The sequence below is a fragment of the Rhineura floridana genome, chromosome 3, assembly GCF_030035675.1.
Source record: "Rhineura floridana isolate rRhiFlo1 chromosome 3, rRhiFlo1.hap2, whole genome shotgun sequence".
NCBI classification, from domain to species: domain Eukaryota; kingdom Metazoa; phylum Chordata; class Lepidosauria; order Squamata; family Rhineuridae; genus Rhineura; species Rhineura floridana.
Window position 1 is genome coordinate 174,670,387 of NC_084482.1, and position 20,837 is coordinate 174,691,223.

Here is a 20,837-nt window from a genome sequence, read left to right on the forward strand (position 1 = left end):
TTTGTAAATAAATCAAAGTATATAGCATTACATAATGCTGCCAACATGCAGTAGCTTCTTTATTTGCAAGTAACAATGAACCATGGTAGTAAGTAGTCTTCTGATTGTTAGCTCTCTCTCTTTTCAATATATTTCCTCCTTCTGAACTAGGCTTTGGACTTATAATGATGACACTTCAGTTGCCATGTGAGGCCATGTAAAATCTGCAGCTACTTGAGCCACTCTGTCAAACCTCAGAAGATCGGGGCTGAACTGGAGCAGACAAGGTTGTTGAAGCCTCACCTGAATCAGGAAGGTGTTAGATGTCCAAGTGACTTCTAAAACAGGAAATCACCTTTGAATATGCACACAAGGCAAAACAAGTTGTCCTGACCTTGGTGCATACCACAATCTCATAGCTGCCACTTTTTAAAAACTCTTTGGCCTGTATAATGCATCTTTAAGCCAGGCACTGCCACTTATCGGGTTATCTCCATCCTTCTTTGAACAAACATTAACTGAACTTGACAGCAAAAGGGATGCCTGGAGAAAAAGGAGAATTCCCACCATTGTCAGACCCAAGAGCTCTGGCGACGGTGGGCCTTTGCAGCTATGCCGGGGAAGACCTGGCATAGCTTCAGAAGTCCCTTACCTTTGGTGCGACGTGGCCATGCACGCCTGTCGCATAGGAGGTGGAGCAGGATGGCTATTTAAGCCCTGCTCCATCTCCCCTCAGCCTCTTTTTGGCCTTACATGACAATGGAGCAGGTCCCTGTGACGTCTTTCCCCAGCACCACCTGTGAAGCTCTCACTTTGTGGCTACCAGCAGACAGGAACATCAGGTTTATTCTTACCCTTTACAGCACTAGCACCGATCTCAAAAGATCCCACTGCTAGGCAGCACCACCTGACACTCTGTAACCCTTTTAGCCAATAGACTGTGCCTTGTCTCTGCCTGGCTATTCCGATACCTTGTGTCAATAGGTATGTGTAATTTGTAAACCCCCCTGCAGCCCCTTGACTCTGAAGCATACAGCCCTGGGTTTCTCTGTGGGACTGGATACACTTTCCTCTGATCCGCTGCTGCCATCATTTGATACAAACTGTTCAGCCTTGGTTACTTGCTATCCCCCCTGGTATGTGTATCACAGCTGAAGGAATCAGGCTTTTGTTTAACCAAGAAATATTGATTAAGAATGAGAAATAACAAGATTACTTAAGGAATGTTTCACAAGCGTATGGTTTCATCTATTTTCTGTTATGTACTTGACTTCTTACTAATTGCCTCAGAACTCCGACTCACTCTCAACAGCAACACCAACCTCCAAACACCAGCTCACAGCCACCACCTCAGTTCACCACCAAGCCTCCACCCAGATTCAACTGTCATTCTTCCATTTATACTCCCAGCCATTCAAACGCTCAGCCAATCCTTCAGCATTCTACTGCTCATGTACTCCCCCTCCTCTTTCACTCCACTTACCATCTTCACTCCACTTACCATATTTACAATATAAGCAGGAACATCACAGTCCCCACTTTTAGTTGGAGGCCTGTTCCTTTGGAGCATGGGGGAGGCAGAAGGAGGCTGACGATCAGCTGTTGCACGGGACTTCAAAGGCCTGAGCAATCAGCTGGAGTGCGGGGCTTCGAGGGCCTGCACGATCAGCTGGAGTGTGGGGCTTGGCGCGATAGGCTGGGCAGCACAGCAGCGCGGGCTGCAGTCAGCTGGAGCACAGTGGCAATCGGCTGGTGTGTGGTCCAGCAGCTGTGCTGTGGTTGGTGGACTGTGGTGGGCGGCAGCGCTTGGCAGTGGCAAGTACAAGGCGGCAGCATTTGATGACTGCGAGGGCCTGGTGCGGGCCGAGCTGGCACTCCCGCAGCAAGAGTGGTGGTGGTGCACACATGGAGCGGGCCTTCCTGGGCCTGCATGGTTTGAGAGCTGCGGTTGGGCCTCTTCCCAGGGCTGCTGAGGGCGGTCGTGGCCTGGCGTCTTTCTGGGGGGAGGGGAAGTCATTCTACCATTGCTGGTGGCCATTGATGGTTTCCCACCAATTTTAGGTGGGAGGTTTTCTCCATATGACACTCCCACACATATTTATTACATTTAGATTCCACCTTTCCTCCCCTCCCCATTTTATCCTCATAACCCTGTGCGGTAGTTGGGCTGTGAGATAGAGACTGGCTCAGGGTTACTCAGTGTGCTTCGTGGCTGAGTCGGGATTCGGGCCCTGGTCTCTCTGGTCATAGTCCTGGCTCCCACCACTTCACCACACTGTCTTAAGGCTATACAAATAAATGTTGGTTGCTCTAGACCTATATATCTATATCATCATCATCATCATCATCATCATTATTATTATTATTTGTATATCGCCCCATAGCTTAAGCTCTCTGGGTGGTTTACAACAATTAAAAACATTAAAAACATATATATATATATATATATATATATATATATATATATATATATATATATATTTGAAAGTACATTTCCTCAATGAATCCTAGAGAGCAATGCAGATTCTAATACTTCTGCCTGTAGGCACCATTACAACCCCAACTTTCAAATAGAACTATGTTTTAGGTAGAATTCAGTGGCAGCCCATATAATATCCTATAACATTATATAGCAATACCTCAGTTAAGGAATCCTCCAGGAACCAAGCTTCTTTTCAGGCAGGGTTTTTAAAAGATGAATAAAATTTCAAGCCTGTGCCTTTGCTTTTTGGGTGCACTGGGTCGCCTGGGGTGCTGCAGCCTTTTTGGAGGGGCCATTTTGGAGCACAGTGTGCTCCTTTGTGTGAGCGGCCATTTTGAACACATTTATTTGCTGCCTTGTGGTTGGTGGCCATTTATAGCAGCCATTTTGAAAATATTTTGCTGCCTCATGTGGGGCGGCCATTTTGGACTGTCCAGTTTGGAACACATTTGGTTCCTTCGTGTGGGCAGCCATTTTGAGCACTTTTTGTTGCCTCGTGTGTGGCGACCATTTTGGGACACCATTTTGATCTAGTTGTTTTGATCCTTTCAAGAAGGGTCACCTAGTGGATGTAATTGTGCCTCCCAAGAAGGGTGCTGGGGGCTCGATAGGTAAGGTTAAGGCTGTGAGGCAGCCAGCTCAGAGGCTGCCTCCTCCACCTCAGGAATCCTTATTCTCAGAGGATGAGGGGCCTGATATGGCCTCAGAGTTAGCCCGCATTGAGTCTCTAGAAAGGTGGAATAGGCAGCCTTAGGAGGCTAGTGGAGCAAGGGTTAAGGCAGCTCAGGGTCTCTAGAATGAGAACAGTCCGCATGGCACTGATTGGGATTCTGTTTTAGGCCAATTGGCTGCGTTGGAGGGCTCTTCAGGTTGGTTTGGACTTCCTTGGCTACTGGGAATCCTGCGGTGAAGACTGCGGCCCATCCAGGTTATGGTGAGTCCACACCTGCAGGTAATGTGTGGGGAATGGCTCAGGGGTGGCCTTATTCTCCTTATGCAGGTGCTGTGCTTTCTGGTAAGGAAGGGGAATGTCTCCTCCAGTCCAACAGCAGCCTGCGAGTGAGGCTTCCAGGCAGGTTGGATTTCTGTGAGCGGTTATACCAAGGGGCTGGCTCAGATGCCTGGTGATCCTTTGGCTTATGTTCAGGCTGGCGGCTTGCCATTTGGGGACATCAGCTCCCCTAGGGGCTCATTTGTTCTTAGCAACAAGAGTGTATATGGAAAAGGGAATATGTTGATGTGTTTTCCTTATTATACCGAGAGCCTGAACAGAAGAAGGATAGGCATGAGGAAAGGGACAATGAGAAATTTAAACAGGAAAACAGCACCTGGGGCAATTGGTTGACAGTGTTTTTGATCTATATGGAAGTAGTGGTGACAAATCTTTTAGGATGAGTGCAGCAGTGGATTAGGAAGGACCCAGAGTTGTGACTGCAGTTTGTAACTGCAGCTCGACCCGTGCAGGGTGACAGGGCAATTAGTGGGCATTTGCTTGGTAGGTCTGCCAGTGTGGGTCCTACCCATGGGTCCACGGAGCAGTGGGTTCAACCCCACCTGCTCTGTTGGGTGTTCAGCGCTAAAGGCTTTTGTAACAGGAACCATGTAAATTCAGGCATGAGTATTCCATTTGCCCTGGCTCTCATCCCTTCACCTGTTGCCTGGGGCTTGGGGATTTAGGGGTTTTCAGATGGGGGGGAAATGGGGCTGGAGGACAGCCTTCAGGAAAGGGGTGCCACACTGATTAAAGTTCCTCAGTTTATGCGTTTGCTCTAGTATTATCCCAGAACGGCAGATGCAGTTTATTTGGGGGAAGGTTTTCGTTCTGGTTTTGGGATTCTGGTTTGGGGGCACAGGCCTTACATACCAGGGAATCTTAAGTCTGTGGTAGGAATGGAGCTAGTGGTGCAGGAGAAGATTAACAAGGAAGTGGCTGAGGGACGGGTTTTGGGCCCAATTGATTACCCTCCCACGCCCAAGCTAAGGGTTTTCCCTTTGGGCATTGTTCTAAGAAAGATCCTGGACAGTTTAGGCTCACTCATCAAATGACAGCACAGTTTTGATGGTCTGGCATTTTGGGCAGGGCGCTCTCATGGGTAAGTGAGACATTAAGTCAAAGCTTTGCTCATGGGGTGTTCTATTTCGTGTTCAGCTTTTGAGCACTTTAGTACATTCCTTGAGTGGGCTCTCAGGAGGCGAGCTGGCTATGACGCAGTAGTGCATGGTTTAGATGATGTTCTGTTGATGGTCCTGCTCGTTCACAGCAGTGTAGCCAGCTGATGAGGACGTTTGGGCAATTGGCAGAGAAGTTAGGTGTGCCTTTGGCCAAGGGAAAAAACTGAGGGCTCGTCACCTGTGCTCACCTTTTGAGTATTGAGCTTGACTTGGTGGCACAGGCTTGTCGCTTACCGGCAGCTAAATTAGGGCATTTGAAGTGCAAGTTGATAGCATGCTGGGAGCTAGGAAGGCTACTCTCACAGAGCTGCAGGAGTTGGTAGGGCATTTGAACTTTGTGTGCAGTGGCATAGCGCCTGGCAGAGCATTTCTGCGCAGGATTTGTGACCTGATGAAGGGCCTAAGCAGGCCTCATCATTGTGTTAGAGTTACTAGGGACATGAGGGGGAATTTGCTAGTTTGGTCACGTTTTGGGGGGCAGTTTAATGGGGGTTTAATTTGGGAGTTGCAAGTTCACTCAGATGCCTCTGGGGCTTTAGGCTTTGGGGTTGTTTTCTGGGATAGATGGTGTGCTGAGGCATGGCCTGTGGCATGGGCAGAAACTGGCATCACTAGGGATTTGACAGGAATGGTCCATCTTCCAGACTGGTATCAGGAGTAGCAAATAGCCCTGAGAAGTATGACGGGTGGACTTCACACATGGTGTATTATGTCCAAGCCTGTGGTGGCCATGCTTTCTTGGTAATCATTTCATCATTTTAAGAAAGGCATAGTCCTGAGGGCACATGGGGCCATCATGTTGCTGATGATAAGCAGGTCTGGGTCTGGTCAGTGCTGGGATGGGGACTGCCTGGGAACCACAGGTAGGCTGCCTTGGGTTTCTTGAGGAAAGAAAGGCAGGATATTTACACTACACTTGGAATATACCATATCTAATCCCAACTGCTTTAATGTTAGACTGAGTCAGTAAAAGCTGCTCTGATAATAGAGTAGCAGATTACCAAGTATGGGATGTTATGGAAACTACTATTCACATTACGATAAAGTGCAGTGACCGCTCTCTGCCTTTGAGAGGCTGACTACAGATTTTAATTACTGTCACGTTTGGGGTTGGATCCCAACCAGTTTGCTATGCACTCTTCAAGATTTGTGTGGCTTCTACAGCAGCTATGTTTGGGAGCACAGCCATGCTGGCAGTGGAGCACTGGCAATCCCAGGCCTGTGTCAGGCCAGTCAAGGGCCCACGTGGACTGTTGCGCTAAAGAGCGTACTGTTAATTGTTGTTTCTGTTTTAACAGGTTGGAGGGTGCTGGAGAGAGTCAAGGTACTCATGTGTGGCCACAGATGGAGTTCTGGGCCAGGAGGAGGGCGTCGCACATCAGGCACGGAACCCAGTTGGGGCTCAGCCATGGTGCTTTGGTCCAGTGGTTGGGTAGACGTGGCATGCTGCGGGAATGCCTCCTACCCATGGTGCCGCATTGTTGGTGCAGCGCCCTCCACAGGTTTGGGTTGTCCATTAGGGAGGCAATGACCTGTGAGTGTGGAAGGGCAAAAGCCCTTATCATTCAGGTTTACCTGGACTTTGAGGCTGTAAGTAGTGGGTGGCCTGGGACCGTGACTGTTTGGTCCAATATCCTCACCAGGAGGATTTGGTGGGGTGGGATTGACCCCTGGAGCTTGAACAAAACTAGTCGAAAGGTAAATAGGGAAGTCCAGCTCGCCCTTGCTGATAAGCAGGGCGAGGTAATACATCATCTGGGGGTGAAGCATGGCAAGGCTGATCCCTACCGGCCAGATGGTATTCATATGTTTGGCCTGGGTAATGATCTATTCCTGATCTGCAGAGTGTCCTGCATGAAATAATTTGTTGTAGGTGGGGGAAGAGGGACTAAGCTGAGGCTTGTCCTCTTCTGTGGCCGATATGTGCAGAATTTCACAAGGTAGGGTTTGGTGACCACCCTTAGGCACCCTTTAAGGTGATTGGTGGGTTTTGAGGCCTGCCTTCCAGGCTGTGCAGCTGGTTGGCAGGATAAGGCTCACCTTTGGGATTAACCTGTAACACCCACTCAGAGTTGTACAGCCCTGAGGGGGGTTGGAGCAGGAAGGCCTCCCTAACCACCCTGCGGGGATGGGGCCCAGAAGAGGGGCTTGGGCTTGGACCACCCTCTTTTCCCATGGCAGGGTGCCCTCACCCGATTGGGGATAAGTTAGGTTCCGCACTTGTCTCTGCAGATCATTTTATTATGCAATCAAGCATTTAATTGGCTTTATTCCAATAAACGTGGCCCTTGATTTACCAACATCTTGTCTTGCCTCTTCATTTCCCGGCTATGCGCTGCAAAAAACTCTGTAAAGGAAGACTTGAACATGACTTTCATTAAAAAAAAACAACTTCTAATAACAACCTGGAGGGGGGGGACTCAGTAAGGGATCAAGCCTAGCAAGTTAAACTCTTGCCTCCCATCTCAATGAAATATGAAAGTCAATCTGGTTTGCTCTCTTTTTGAATGTAAAGTTGAGTTATACAAATAAGTGAGACTGCCAAAGTTCAGGATAGCCCTAACATAAACAGACACATTTCTGAGTACCCCCCAAACAAAGCAATATCTTGTAGCTGCCTACAAAAAAAAGAGAAGCAGCTTTAAGCATCATGCAGACGTGTTACTGTTTTAAAACCAGTGTGGCTGATTATGGGCCAGGGAAGAGAGCTGAGTTCAAATCACCACCCAGCCACATCATTTTCTGGTTGACCGTGAACCAGTCACACATGATGTCATCTTAACCTACGTTGCAGGATTATTGTTAGAATAAAGGGATAGGGATATGCTATGTAAGCCCCCTGAGCTCTTAGGAGGAAGGGCAGGATAAAAATGTAATTAGTAAAAAAAAGAATTATTTGTGGCAGTCATGATGGTAGTGGACTATTCAATCATTAGGAATATAGACAGTGGGGTGTGTGATGGGTGTGCAAACCACAGGGTGATTTGCCTACCTGGTGTGAAGATTGCAGATGTCGCCCATTGTCTAGATAGCTTGGTAGAAGGAGTCAGTGGTCATGGTGCACATTGGCACCAATGGCATGGGAAAGTGCAGTTGTGAGGTCCTGGAAGCAAAATGTAGGTTGTTAGGTAGGATGCTGAAAACCAGGACTTCCAAGGTAGCTTTCTCTGAAATGCTACCAGTTCCATGCGCAGGGCTGTGTACAGTTCTGGTTGCCTCATCTTAAAAAGGATATTGTAGGCTTGGAAAAGGTTCAAAAAAGGGCAACCAAGATGATCAAGAGGTTAGAGTGACTCCCTTACTAGGATAGGTTGCAGCATTTGAGATTTTTTAGTTTAGCGAAAAGGTAAGAAGTGACATGATCGAAATTTATAAAATTATGCATGGCATGGAGAGAGTGGATACAGAGAAGTTTTTATCCCTCTCTCATAACACTAGAACTCATGGACATCCAATGAAGTTGAATGCTGGAAGATTCAGGAGAAACAAAAGAAAGTACTTCTTCACATAGTGCATAGTTAAGCTATGGAACTTGCTCACAGAGGAGGCAGTGATGGCCACCAACTTGAAGGGCTTTAAAAGAGGATTAGACAAATTCATGGAGAATAATGGTATGAAAGGCTACTAGCCACAATGGTTATGCTCTGCCTCCACAGTCAGAGGTAGTATGCTTCTGAATATCAGTTGCTGGAAATCATGGGCGGGGGATGGTGCTCTTGTGCTTAGGTCCTGCTTGCGGGTTTCAATCGGCATCTGGTTGACCACTGTGAGAATAGGATGCTGGACTACATGGGCCACTGGCCTGATCCAGTAGGCTGTTCTTATGTTCTTATGACTGGAGAAGCAGGTTAGATGAGGTTTGAATTGTGCAAGGCCAAGTTTGTTAAGAAATGTATTTTAAGGAGGTGCTTGGAGGTGGGCATGAAATATCTACAGGTGAGGAAATACAAAAGGAAGAGGGGGTTTGCCAAAGCATGCAAAAAGAGATGGATGAGCTTAATAGAGGTGCTCTGAATGAACTAGGAAGAGGAGATAGGTATGAACTGTGGATCAGTTCTAACATCTTAGTCCTTTCTCCTAGCAATTTTGTATGCCATCCCTATTCCCACTTCAAGATGTCCACCAGATACTAAGAAGAGAATCACAACTACCACCACCACCACCATAATCATGTCTGTATCCAGCCTTTATTGAATTCAAGGGAACACACATGGGGTTTCCAGGAGGTCTCCCATCCAAGCACTGACCAGACCCAGATCTGCTTAGCCTTCTTAGTTCATACATACATAAAGCCAGCAGTGGGATATCTACTTGAAAATGGAACCACATGGACATTAATCCTCGAAGTGGGAAGCTGTTCATCCTGAACTACATAACTGCAATGCCCCAACAAACAGAAGTGGTGGAAGCATGACTGAGACTGGTCAAGCCACACTGTAGGCTCAAACCCTTTGTGAAAGAGAGGAAGGGAAGGCTGGGCATGATGTTGGAACTCACAAGTCTGCATTCAAAAACAGTTTTAAGATGGAGGTCAGGAGGTGTGAGGTGGGCAGGAGATGTTAGTCTCAGTTAACAATGAATCAATGTGGCCACATGCCCAAGGGGAACTTTTCAAAGCTGATCCAATTTTTGAATCCAGGTTGAATCTGCACTGCACTGGCTGCCAGTGTACAATCATTCACTATCCTGAAAAATCAACATGCAGACTAATCTGCATTTCACAGACCTCAGCCAGTGGCCTCATCACCATGAAATCTCATTGCCTGTGTCTTGACATCTTTGCAGTCACACTGCTGCTTGTAGCGGGAGGTAAATGAAATGACACCACCACTTTAAGGGAGAAGCACATCCACAAGGCAGAGAGAGTACCAAAAGGACACTCTCAATAAAGTCTTGGAGGACTGCCCTTCTCTTTCTTTCTTTCTCCTCCCAAGCTCTGACACATCCATCTGAGATAAAGTGTCTTCAGATCTGTGCATGTACCTGACAGAGGAAAAGGGGGGGAAATAAAATGGAAGAAAGATCACCTCGCAAGAGAAACTGAAAGAGCAACTACACTGACACCAGCAAGAAGGTTAATGAAAAAAATACTGATAGCATGAGAGTTTTGTTATCGGCATGGAATAGGACAACACTGCCAAGAGAGAGTGAATCTATATTTGTCATACCAAGTGACTTCTACATGATAAAGAGTGTCCTACTTCAAAGGCCATTACACTGGCTTGTAGAAACGTCTTTTAGAATGAGATGTCTTTGTTTTTGCCTGCAACACATCCATTTCAGGCTACTGTGCTCTGCAGAGACCAACCTGTTCATCAAAACAAGGTGTGCAAATTGAAATGTTTACTCCAATTGGCTGGTTACCTTTACAGGTAATCAAGTGCAACATTTGGCTCAGACTCCAGTTTGGTGTTTCAGAAACCAGCCTGATTAGTCTCAGAACATTTCAGAGGCTGGCTGCCTTGCCTCATGTCCAAATCTCAACCTTAATTTGGGTAAATCCAAATGTTTGTGCCTCCCCCTTGACTATAATGGGGAAATCAACAACTGGCAATAATGTCCCCCCCCTTTGAACAGAATTTAATGAAACTTTCAGGGAGGGTAGCGCCTTCTGAGTGCAGAAGCCTGTCAAACTTCAGAAAAATATTGTTTTTGTTATATGCCTTCAAGTAGATTATAACTTATGGCGACCCTATGAATGAGCAACCTCCAGTAGCATCTGTCATGAACCACCCTGTTCAGATCCTATATGTTCAAGTCTGTGGCTTCCTTTATGGAATCAGTCCATCTCAACTCTAAAGTTCGTTTTCAAAAAGAATGACCATAGCTCAATGGTAGTACATCTGCCTTGCACACAGAAGGTCCCAAATTCAATCCCTGGCATCTGAATGTAGGGCTGGAGAAACCCTAGAAAGCTGTTGCCAGTCAGAATGGACAATACTCAGCCTAGATGATCAACTGTCTGATTTGGTATTTTCAGTTTCCTACGTTCCTGTAACTTTCCCCCCCATAATTACATAAAATCTGCAGCCTTGGTAGCCCTTCTGAGGGTATGAATTCTACCAAATTTCACAATAATAGTGCAGTGTTTTCCCCGCAAGGGAATCCTTTATAGTTTCTTTGGGGTGGGATGGGGACAGTGTTAAAAAGGATTCACTTAGGCTGCTTTCACACAAGGGGCTTACTGCATCAGGTTTGCAGATTAAAATGGTAGTTCTGTCATGATTTCTAAAATTCACACTGCAGTATCCGATGTATTAAGCAAGCGTGGCTTTTTCGGCCGATATACCAGCATTTCATGGAAACTTCTTTCACACTGCTGTAATGAACGACGTCTTGTTTCCATCCCTCACCCGTTATCCACATGCACACTGTAGTTCCCCCATAATTCATGTGTAGGTTAGTGCAGGCTTTAAATGACATTATTTTTGTGGGGTGCCTGGACAAAGGGGGTGTGGGGGGGAAAGAGGAAGGGGAAGGTGCTACCTGTGCCTACACTGGAATACCAGTACAATTTTTTTCATACAAAACAAAAGGCAAAAAACCTGACGCACACCTAAAGGGTGGGAATGCATTGCATGCCAGGATGCCTGTCACATGAGTGGCTGTAGCTGGTGCAAAATTCCTGCAATTTTCTGGGTACCGAAGCTTGCAAATGGATTCTTTCTGGAATCATTTATCACATAAATGAGTGCTAAACTTACACTATATCCCACTAGAATTCCAGAACTAGGCATGGGAAAGATTAAATAAAATCCACAAATTACCAGGTAATAACAGAATAAAAAAATCTATGTGCTACTGAATACCCTGCACTTTTTATTCCTGCTGCTTGTTACCCTTCCCCTTCCCCACTCTTTCTTTTCCTGTATGCCTCATTGAAAACTTAATAAGTAAACATTTGATTTAAAAAGAATCACGGGATAAAGTGCAGTATGAATGCAGCCGTAGAATCTTCCCTATTGTTTTGTGGTCAGTTTGCACAAAAATAGCAGACATCAAAGAGGCATACCAGGCAGGCAGTGGGAGAGTGCAGAGGGAGCTCGACACATTCTGTAGGCAGCTGGTGGAACACCACATACCTGCTTGGGGAGTTGGTGTTATCAGCCAGCCCCTGAAGAGACGGAAGAGGTTACAGGCACCTCCCAATTAGTGCTGGCTTTCTAGCGCTCTTAGAAGCCCTAAGTGTGGGTGTGCCTCTGCTGCCACAGACAAAATGCAGTGAAAACATAGACTCGGTCTCTGATAAGTTCCTTCTACATTTCTCCCAAAAGCAGCATGTTCGGAAGGTGTTTGTTTGTTTTTTAAAAGGAGAACTCTGGTGAAGTGCTTCCCTGACAGGAAGCAAGAGCTGTCAGTCACAAAACTACACCACTCATCTTTCTCTCCCGCTTTCTCAATTCTGACATTTTCCTTACATGGAAAGCTTGGGAAGATATGTTGCAATCATTGTAAATGCACTGTCCGCCTCTTCCTTTGCCTCTGAATAGCTCACACAGCTTCAGGAGGACCCAAATTTGGTTCGGATTGATTCAGAGGGAGTCCAGGTTTGCTCAGACATCTCCCAAAGCTCTCTACATCAGTCTGATTCAGTTGATAAATCTCCCCAAATCATTGGATTCATCCAAATCAGATGCACATCCCTTGTTACTTTCTGTGTGAATTCCACTTTATATATAATAATCATTAGAAAATAAAGAAAATCTAACATTTGGTCACCTACATAAGCACTTTTTCTATACATGTTACATATTATACTGAGTGGGGCCTTTGTCTGCCTGATCTGACATCCTGAAAGGTTAGGAAATCACTACAATATCAGATGTTTAGTCAAGTTTCAACGGCTGTGGCAGAAAGGATATTTTGCTCAAGAGACCACATGTATTTACCAAGCAGGAAATCTTTACAACGAAGTGGCTTGTTCCTGCTTTAAGATGTTGGGAAGCTAAATGAGTTGAATCATTTCAGAATCACAGCACATGTGGTTACCTGCCTGGCTGTAGAAAGAATATTTATCTTGCCACAGCTTCTACAGCTTCTTCCTGAAGAGACTGGGGGTGGGCGAGTGGGTATTATTTCTGTTTCAGTGAAACATGGAAGAGGAAATAAAGACAAACAGCTTTTTTCATTGAAAGAAAGTGGAGATTAAGCAGTTTACCCCACAATTGCCTCTCCTCTGATTAAACTGCAGAAATGTTAAAATGGGAGCACTGGTTGTTACCAGACATTTTGTCTACTTGGTGAGTTTCATTTGGTGGCATTTCAGTTGCTTGTTTCAAAACAGTGTGGAAACAGAAAGGCTAATTCTCTGATCTGCATTTTTCTGGTTGCCCCCAGGTTTGTGGGTAAGAGTGGGAGGCCTCACCCCCTCTTTCTATGACAAGTGCATTCACTTATGTCATTTTAAAAGTCCCATTTTTTCCTGAGAAAGGATTCCTTTTTACATCCTCTCCTAATATTCTCAAAGGAAACAAGGTGGACATATTGAGAAAAATATGTGCAGAAAATTATACAAAATCAAAACATATTTACTGAAAATATCTACTCTCAGAAAATGCTAATGCTAACTACTCTGAATTTTATTTGCTTTAGGACAGAATGCAGCATAAAAGATAGAGGCCACAATCCAGCACAGAATAAAGTGTGCTTAAGCTCATGGAAATCAACTGGAGCAAATCTATTAGGGATGAGTGAAAATTCTACTCAGTTCACATTTAAACCCAAATTTATCAAAATCACACTTTCCGAAACAATATGAGAACCAAAACAAATAGCCATCCTTCAAAATTCACACTTATCTGAATTTTGCAATGCATTTCTCCAACCAAGCAGTGTTTACAAAAATGCATGTTAGGGGAAAGTGTGCACTAAATAAATAAATTGGTGAAAATAGTGTACAGAGATGGATTATATTAGGATAAATTGCTTGCTAAAATGTGTGTATTAGTCAAATTACATACAAAATGTATTTATTAGCACTAAAATGTTGAAGGCTTTTCATGAGGATTTTTTAAAATTGCAAATTGCCGCAGAAATGTGGAGAACTGAATTTATGATTAGAAAAATGAGAAATTGAGGGAACTGAAATTGACAGATCATCCCATCCTTAGCTTATATATAGTGCAGCATGCAGTGCTGCCCCTTCAAAATTCACACTTATCTGAATTTTGCAATGCATTTCTCCAACCAAGCAGTGTTTACAAAAATGCATGTTAGGGGAAAGTGTGCACTAAATAAATAAATTGGTGAAAATAGTGTACAGAGATGGATTATATTAGGATAAATTGCTTGCTAAAATGTGTGTATTAGTCAAATTACATACAAAATGTATTTATTAGCACTAAAATGTTGAAGGCTTTTCATGAGGATTTTTTAAAATTGCAAATTGCCGCAGAAATGTGGAGAACTGAATTTATGATTAGAAAAATGAGAAATTGAGGGAACTGAAATTGACAGATCATCCCATCCTTAGCTTATATATAGTGCAGCATGCAGTGCTGCCCCATAGGAGCCAATATAACTTTCCCTTCCCAACTGGGCCAGTGCCATGTGGCCATGTGTACCACATCATGGCCAAGCAATTCATTTCAAGGCAAGCCCTTCTGCCTCTCCTCTACAAGCACCTACAAGCTGGTTCTCACCTAGGCCCCTGGCAAACAGGCAATTTCCAATAAAATCAGGAGTAGAGCCATGCATAGAGGCCTTGGGGAGAACAGGCTTTTCTGTGCTTGTAGATGTACTGTAGAAAAACCTGCCTTAGATGAATGGTCAGTGCTGACTGACCAGAGCTGCAATGTTATGTTATGGTTTATTTCTAGGCTGCTTTTTAGCCAAAAAGGCCCCCAAGGCAGCTTACACACAAATAGAAAAACACAAATACAGAATACAAATAAAGACAATACAATTTACAAAAAAAATCAAGCCAACAAAATCCTAGCATTTCTAAAAAGCGATAACAGCTAAAAACCACAAGCATTCATCTTCCTGGTAAAGGACAGTCTCCAGAAAAATGTGACTAAGAGCTCAGTGTGTCTTAGGGATGGGGGATAGATTTGATTCAGTTCACATTTATAGGCTAACCTACCTCAAATGCACTTTCCAAAACAATACATGAACCAAAACACAAAATTTTAACATCTCTGAATTTTGCAATCCACTCAAGTAATGTGTACAATAGTAATACCAGGGCAAAATGTGCATAATATATATACAGTAGTGAAGATGACATACAAAAATACATTTCATTAGGGGAAATTGCTTTGTAAAAATGTGTATACTAGGGAAAATTGCATACAAAAATGTGTATATTAGGAGAAATTTGCACTGAAGCTCTGATGAATTTTCATGCGAACATCACAGACTTGTGGAAATGTAGAGAACTGAAGATTGGAGAAATGAGAAACTGGGAAAAACAAGATTCGGCCATCCCTACTGTGTCTACTGGATGTTATTCTGTGCGCGAAGCTAATTGCAGGGGCCAATGTGCTGTGGTAATAGAGCATGCAATTCTCATGCAGAAGCTCCTAGGTTTAATCCCTGCTCTCTCCAGGGATAAGGATTTCAGGTCTGGGGCATGGGAAAAATTCCTTCCTGAAGCCTTGGGAAACTGCTGCTTGTCCGAATGGACAGTACTGGGCTAGATGGACTAACTCAGTCAGGTGGAGACCTGATAAGAGGCGTTTTCTGCCCTTGTCCCTGCACCGTAGAGTGCCCTTCCCTCTGCCATATGAAAAGTAGGCCATTAAAGACTTATCATTTCATTATTAATTTATATACCACAATGCCAAAATGGATTTCTTAGTGGTTTAAAAGGGTTAAAAACGGGCACATTATGATATAAATATCCCTAATAAAAGAATCCCATTTAAAAAACACAGCAATTAAAACATGAGACAGGTTGGGAGATCAAAGGAATGCCTGTGTAAACATGTGTGTCTTCAAAAGCAGGCAGAATGCAAGTACCAATGGGGCCCCTGGTATTGCAGCAGGGAGTGCATTCCATAACACCAGTGCCAGGAGTAAAAAAGCTTTCCTCCACTTTACTACAAGCTGATAATTATCAGACTGTGGTGAGTGCCATTTATTGATTTTAAGGCCCTTACCGGGCAATGAAAGTGTTTTTGCCCAGGCTTTCCCTGACCCATAACCTTGTTATTACTGATTTCCAGTTTTTATCTGTTTTGTAATACTATTTTTACTGGTTTTTATGTTCTATGTCTGTTTTTATAATACTGTTTTATGGTTTGTATGTTGTGTTCTTTTTGTATACTGCTTAGAGATTTTAAAATAAGCGGTTTAAGAAAGGTTTTTAAATGAATGAATGAATGAATAAAGCATATGCAGGATGAAATTAAGTGCATTTAGCTTTGGCCAGATCATTGGGCTATTTCAAGTCTACATTGTTTTAAAGTTCTCTTTGTATCACCTATCCTGCTAACATCCATACCAGGGCATGAATTCCTAGGTGCAAATGGCAAATGTTTATGCATCTAGATGAGCATTATATATATACCCTACATCTTCTTTTCTGCAAATGGACATTTATCACAACTAGTAGGCACCTATGGATTCAGAGCTTCCTAGTCTACTTCATATTAAGAAACTGATATTCAGCTTATGTTTATCATCACAAACCAAAAGAGCTGGTACTTTTTCTATGGTAAAGCAATATACAGTTTACTCTTGGTAAGTCATGAAAAACTGATACTGATGTTGGTACCAAGGATAAACAGTCAGATAACTACTGTTAATTGTGAAAAACAAAGATAAACTGAAGTGTTACAAATCCTTGCACTGGCTACTGCACTTATTTAAAAATTCCATTTTAATAAAATATAAACTCTTAGAACAGACACAGTAACCACTACTTGTAAATAGGATGAAATACGAGCATGCAAACACACTGGATTAATTGCACTGGAAGTCCCACTGAAAAGTAAGTCATGTGAAAAGTTAGTGATGGCTTAAGATATGTCCCATTGAAAGCATAGGGAACTAAGTGCAGCTACCTTGCAGAGCAATCCTAACACGGCTTGCTGCTTGCTGGAGGAAGTCAGGAATGGGTAGAGGTGCCCCTCCACCTATGGGGAAGAGCTCTGCTGGCAGAGACACAACATCCACCATGGAGACTCTTGCTATACCTGCAGAGAGTTCCAGAGCTTGGAAAAGTTACTTTTTTCAACTACAGCTCCCATCAGCCGAATCCAGTGGCCTTGCTGGCTGGGGCTGATGGGAGTTGTAGTTCAAAAAAAGTAACTTTTCCAAGCTCTGAGAGTTCCACAGGCACACATCTTCCCCTGGCAGTGTTCCTGTTGGCAATAGCTGGCATTAAGTGCTGAAACAAAGTTTCCAAGGCATGAGGCAGAGGCTACTAGATTCATGTCCTCTTCATTCTCTGGGCATGTCTCAGGATCAAGCCTCTCAACCATGCTGTCCTGGAGCTTGTGTAAATAAATAAAATCCACAAGGGGTTGAAAATAAAGTAAGCCCATCACCCCCTGCTCCCACCTTGGCCTAAGCAAGACAGCAGAACTATGGAAGGAATGGTCGGTCTGCTACTTTAGAATTGCATTGGGAGTCTGGCTCCAACCCATTCTTGGCAGTGGCATCTGACCTATGACATGCCCTTCCTCAGGAGATTCAGTTGGCTTTGTCAGTGCTGAGTCATCACTCAAGCTTTTAGGAATGCTTGATGTGGTTCGAGGTCAGATGTATTGCTGTGGTTCAGCTGCTGGAGTTTAAGTTGTTAATGTTTTGATTAATGTTTATCTGGTTTAATTGTATATATCATTGTATATATTATTTTATCTATTGTATGAGACTCTGGGATCCTGACCAATGAAAGATGGATAATACACTGAACAAGTAAATAAATTCTAAGTAGGGGTGATCAGCTGAACAGAAGGTTTGGTCCTCTGTCGGTATTGGATGTTGTAAGGGTGGTAGCACAGTGGTAGAACATCTGCTTTGCATGCAAAAGGTCCTAGGTTCAATTCCCAGCATCTCCAGATAGAGCTGGGAATGCCCCCTGCCTGAAATCCTGAAGAATTGCTGCCAGTCAGTGTAGACAATACTGAGCTACACTGGTCTGATTCTGTATAAAAGAACTTCCTGTGCTTCTATGGACTCCATACATCTTATGCCTCCCTTGGCCCATGCATTCTCTGCATATCTCAGATTTGCAATCACAACACCTGATTTAAATGTTGCAACATCAGTATATAACGGGGACCATCAATGGGCAAGTTTTTCCACCTGTCTTGCCCCACCCCTCTGCCTGGACCTTATCAGGAGGAGATACAGACTGAGAGGTACTGTTGCAGGGGTGAGACTGTGCTGACACCATCAAGGGGCATGTTTTCCACCTGCTTTGCCCCCTCACCCCTGCTCTCAGTGACATCTTTCTGGGGACTGTCCTTTACCAGGAAGATGAATGCTTTTGGATAGCTGTTGATGCTTTTTAGAAATGCTATAATTTTGTTAGTTTGACTTTTTGTAAATTGTATTGTTTTTATTTGTAGTTTGTATTTGTTTTTTATTTGTGTGTAAGCCACCTTGGGGGCCTTTTTGGCCATAAGGCGGCCTAGAAATAATAATAATAATAATAATAATAATAATAATAATAATAATAATAATAATAATAATGAACACACATGAACAATGCGTGGAGGAGACTGGGCATGTATATGCCACCCCACATCCATCATTTTATGTGTGCTGGATGTGCCCCCTCTTCCTTCTGACCTTCACATGTTTAAAGGGGTTTCCTAACCATACTCATATGGACATGGTGATGTCCTCTTCTGACCTTTGCATTCAATTCATGACAGTATGGGGGAGCAAAGACACTGAATGCATGTCCCACCCCTCTATAAACTTTTAATGCTTGTGTATTCCAGATAATGCCTGAAGAGAACTATAGTCAGAGAAAGAAATGCAGCAGTAGCAAAAGTGCAGTGGAGCAGCAGTGTAAGGTGGTTGTGGGAGGAGATGGCTTGAGTATGTGCCTGTGTGTATCAGGGTGGGGAACCTGTGGCCCTCTAGACATTGTTAGTCTTCCACTCTCATCAGCCCCAACCAGTTTGGTCAATGATGAAGGATGATGGGAACTGTAGTCCGGTTTGAGCACATCCCAGCCATACCCTGGGTCCTGTGCCATCTAGGGAAGGGAAATCCGGTCAATCAGAATGTCCCCTTCTGTTCGCCCACCCTTCCCAGTTAAGGATTTTCTGCCACCAGGAAAAGGAGAATATTTGTACAAGGCTGCCCTTTTCCCAATGAGACTAAAAGTTTCTTTTGTGACTCCCCAAGAACAACTCAAGTAGTGCAGAACATGGCTTAAGATACAGGTGGTGCATAAATTGAGTCAAACAGGGTTTTGTTTTATTTAGCTAGCTAGTTATTTTATTATATTTATATCCCGCCCTTCCTCCCAGTAGGAGCCCAGGGTGGCAAACAAAAACACTAAAAACACTCTAAAACATCTTAAAAACAGACTTTGAAACATATTAAAACAAAACATCTTTAAAAAAACAACTTTTAAAAAAAGCTTTAAAAACATTTTTAGTGCAAGAGTGAGGAACCTTTGGCCCTCTAGATGTTGCTGGACTACATTTTCCATCTTCCCTGGCCATTGGCCATGCTTGCTGGGGCTGATGGGAGCTGTAGTTCAGCAACATCTGGAGGGCCAAAAGTCCCCCCCTCGGTTTAATGTAACAAGTAAAAAACTTTACTAAAGACAAAAAATAGAGGTTCTTAGAATATAAGCAAGACAAAGAAAGGTTGCTAGCATACAAGCAGCTTTCCATGGAGCAAAAACCACACAAAATAAAGTAGATTAAAATGCTATCCACTTTCCCTGAAACTAAACAGTCCCTCACAATAACATTTTCTCTGAAGAATAGAGATGCAGCCCTTCTTTCTCTGTTCTCAGAATGACATGCTTTCTTTCCTTACCATGCTGAGATTTGCCTTGATCTAGCTCTCCCAAGCCAACTACTCCTTGAAATAACCTCTGCCTACCTGCTCCTGAAAATCACAGGCTCCAGCCTGCGGGTCACTGGCTCCAGGAATTTTGAGAGATTTTAATTCCCAGCTTTCCAACCCGCTATGTGCCAACCTTCACATCTTCAGTAAATCCCCCACTTCCCACTTAAGTCCCAGGGCAGGACAGGTATATTATAACCCTATAATTCCCTAACCCAACAGACATGCAAGATTTATATTCCCATATAATACAAAATATTCTATAAAACAGAGTCCATACAAGCAGTCCACACAGGCTTCCTTCACATCCAGCAATATCTGGAGGGTCACAGGTTACCCACAATAATAAAGCATGAATCAAATACTTAAAAACATATAAATAACATTTCATTCAATATAACAATCAATTTATCCATAGCGACATAATATCCAAAGCACAATATATCAGTAAGAAAGGTGAAAATGAAGAACAATTAAAATGTAATTTGATACAATATCATAACAATAATTCATCACAAAAATCAAGGAACATTTCCAATTATAGAAGCCTAAGCACAATGAATCAGCAGCATAATAACAGTTTAATAATCCATATGCCCATCCCAAAAGTAAAATGCAAGTACATGTAAATTCAGAGAAGTGATGCTAGGATATGCTAGGATATCTATGCCTTGTTTCTTGCTCCCACTCCTCTCATGGACAAGTTCCTCGTTGCTCATCTGCTGTTCCCACTGGCCTGTGTAACTCCAGATTGGTACACAATAAGACCACACTCATTCATGATTTGATCATGGATGAAGGTGCCGATTTGGTGTGCATTACTGAGACCTGGGTGGGTGAGCTGGGAGGAGTTGATCTGACCCAGCTTTGCCCCCCTGGATACTCAGTGCAACACCAGCACAGCTTGCAGAGACGGGGGGGGAGTTGCTGTGGTCTACAGAACTTTCACCTCTGTCACCAGGAAACCACTCTGTCTTGGAGCTGGCTAGGGTTGTTGTTGATGTACTGTCTACCCTGCTGCTGGCACCGTCTCTGAATGAGCTGGTGGAGGCCATCTCGGCTATGGTATTAGAGGAGCCTAGAACAATAGTCCTGGGTGATTTCAATGTCCATGCTGAGGCTGCGTCTAGTGTTTTGCCTTGGAACTTCATTTTATTTATTTATTTATTTATTTATTTATTTATTTATTTATTTATTATACTTGTATACTGCCCCATAG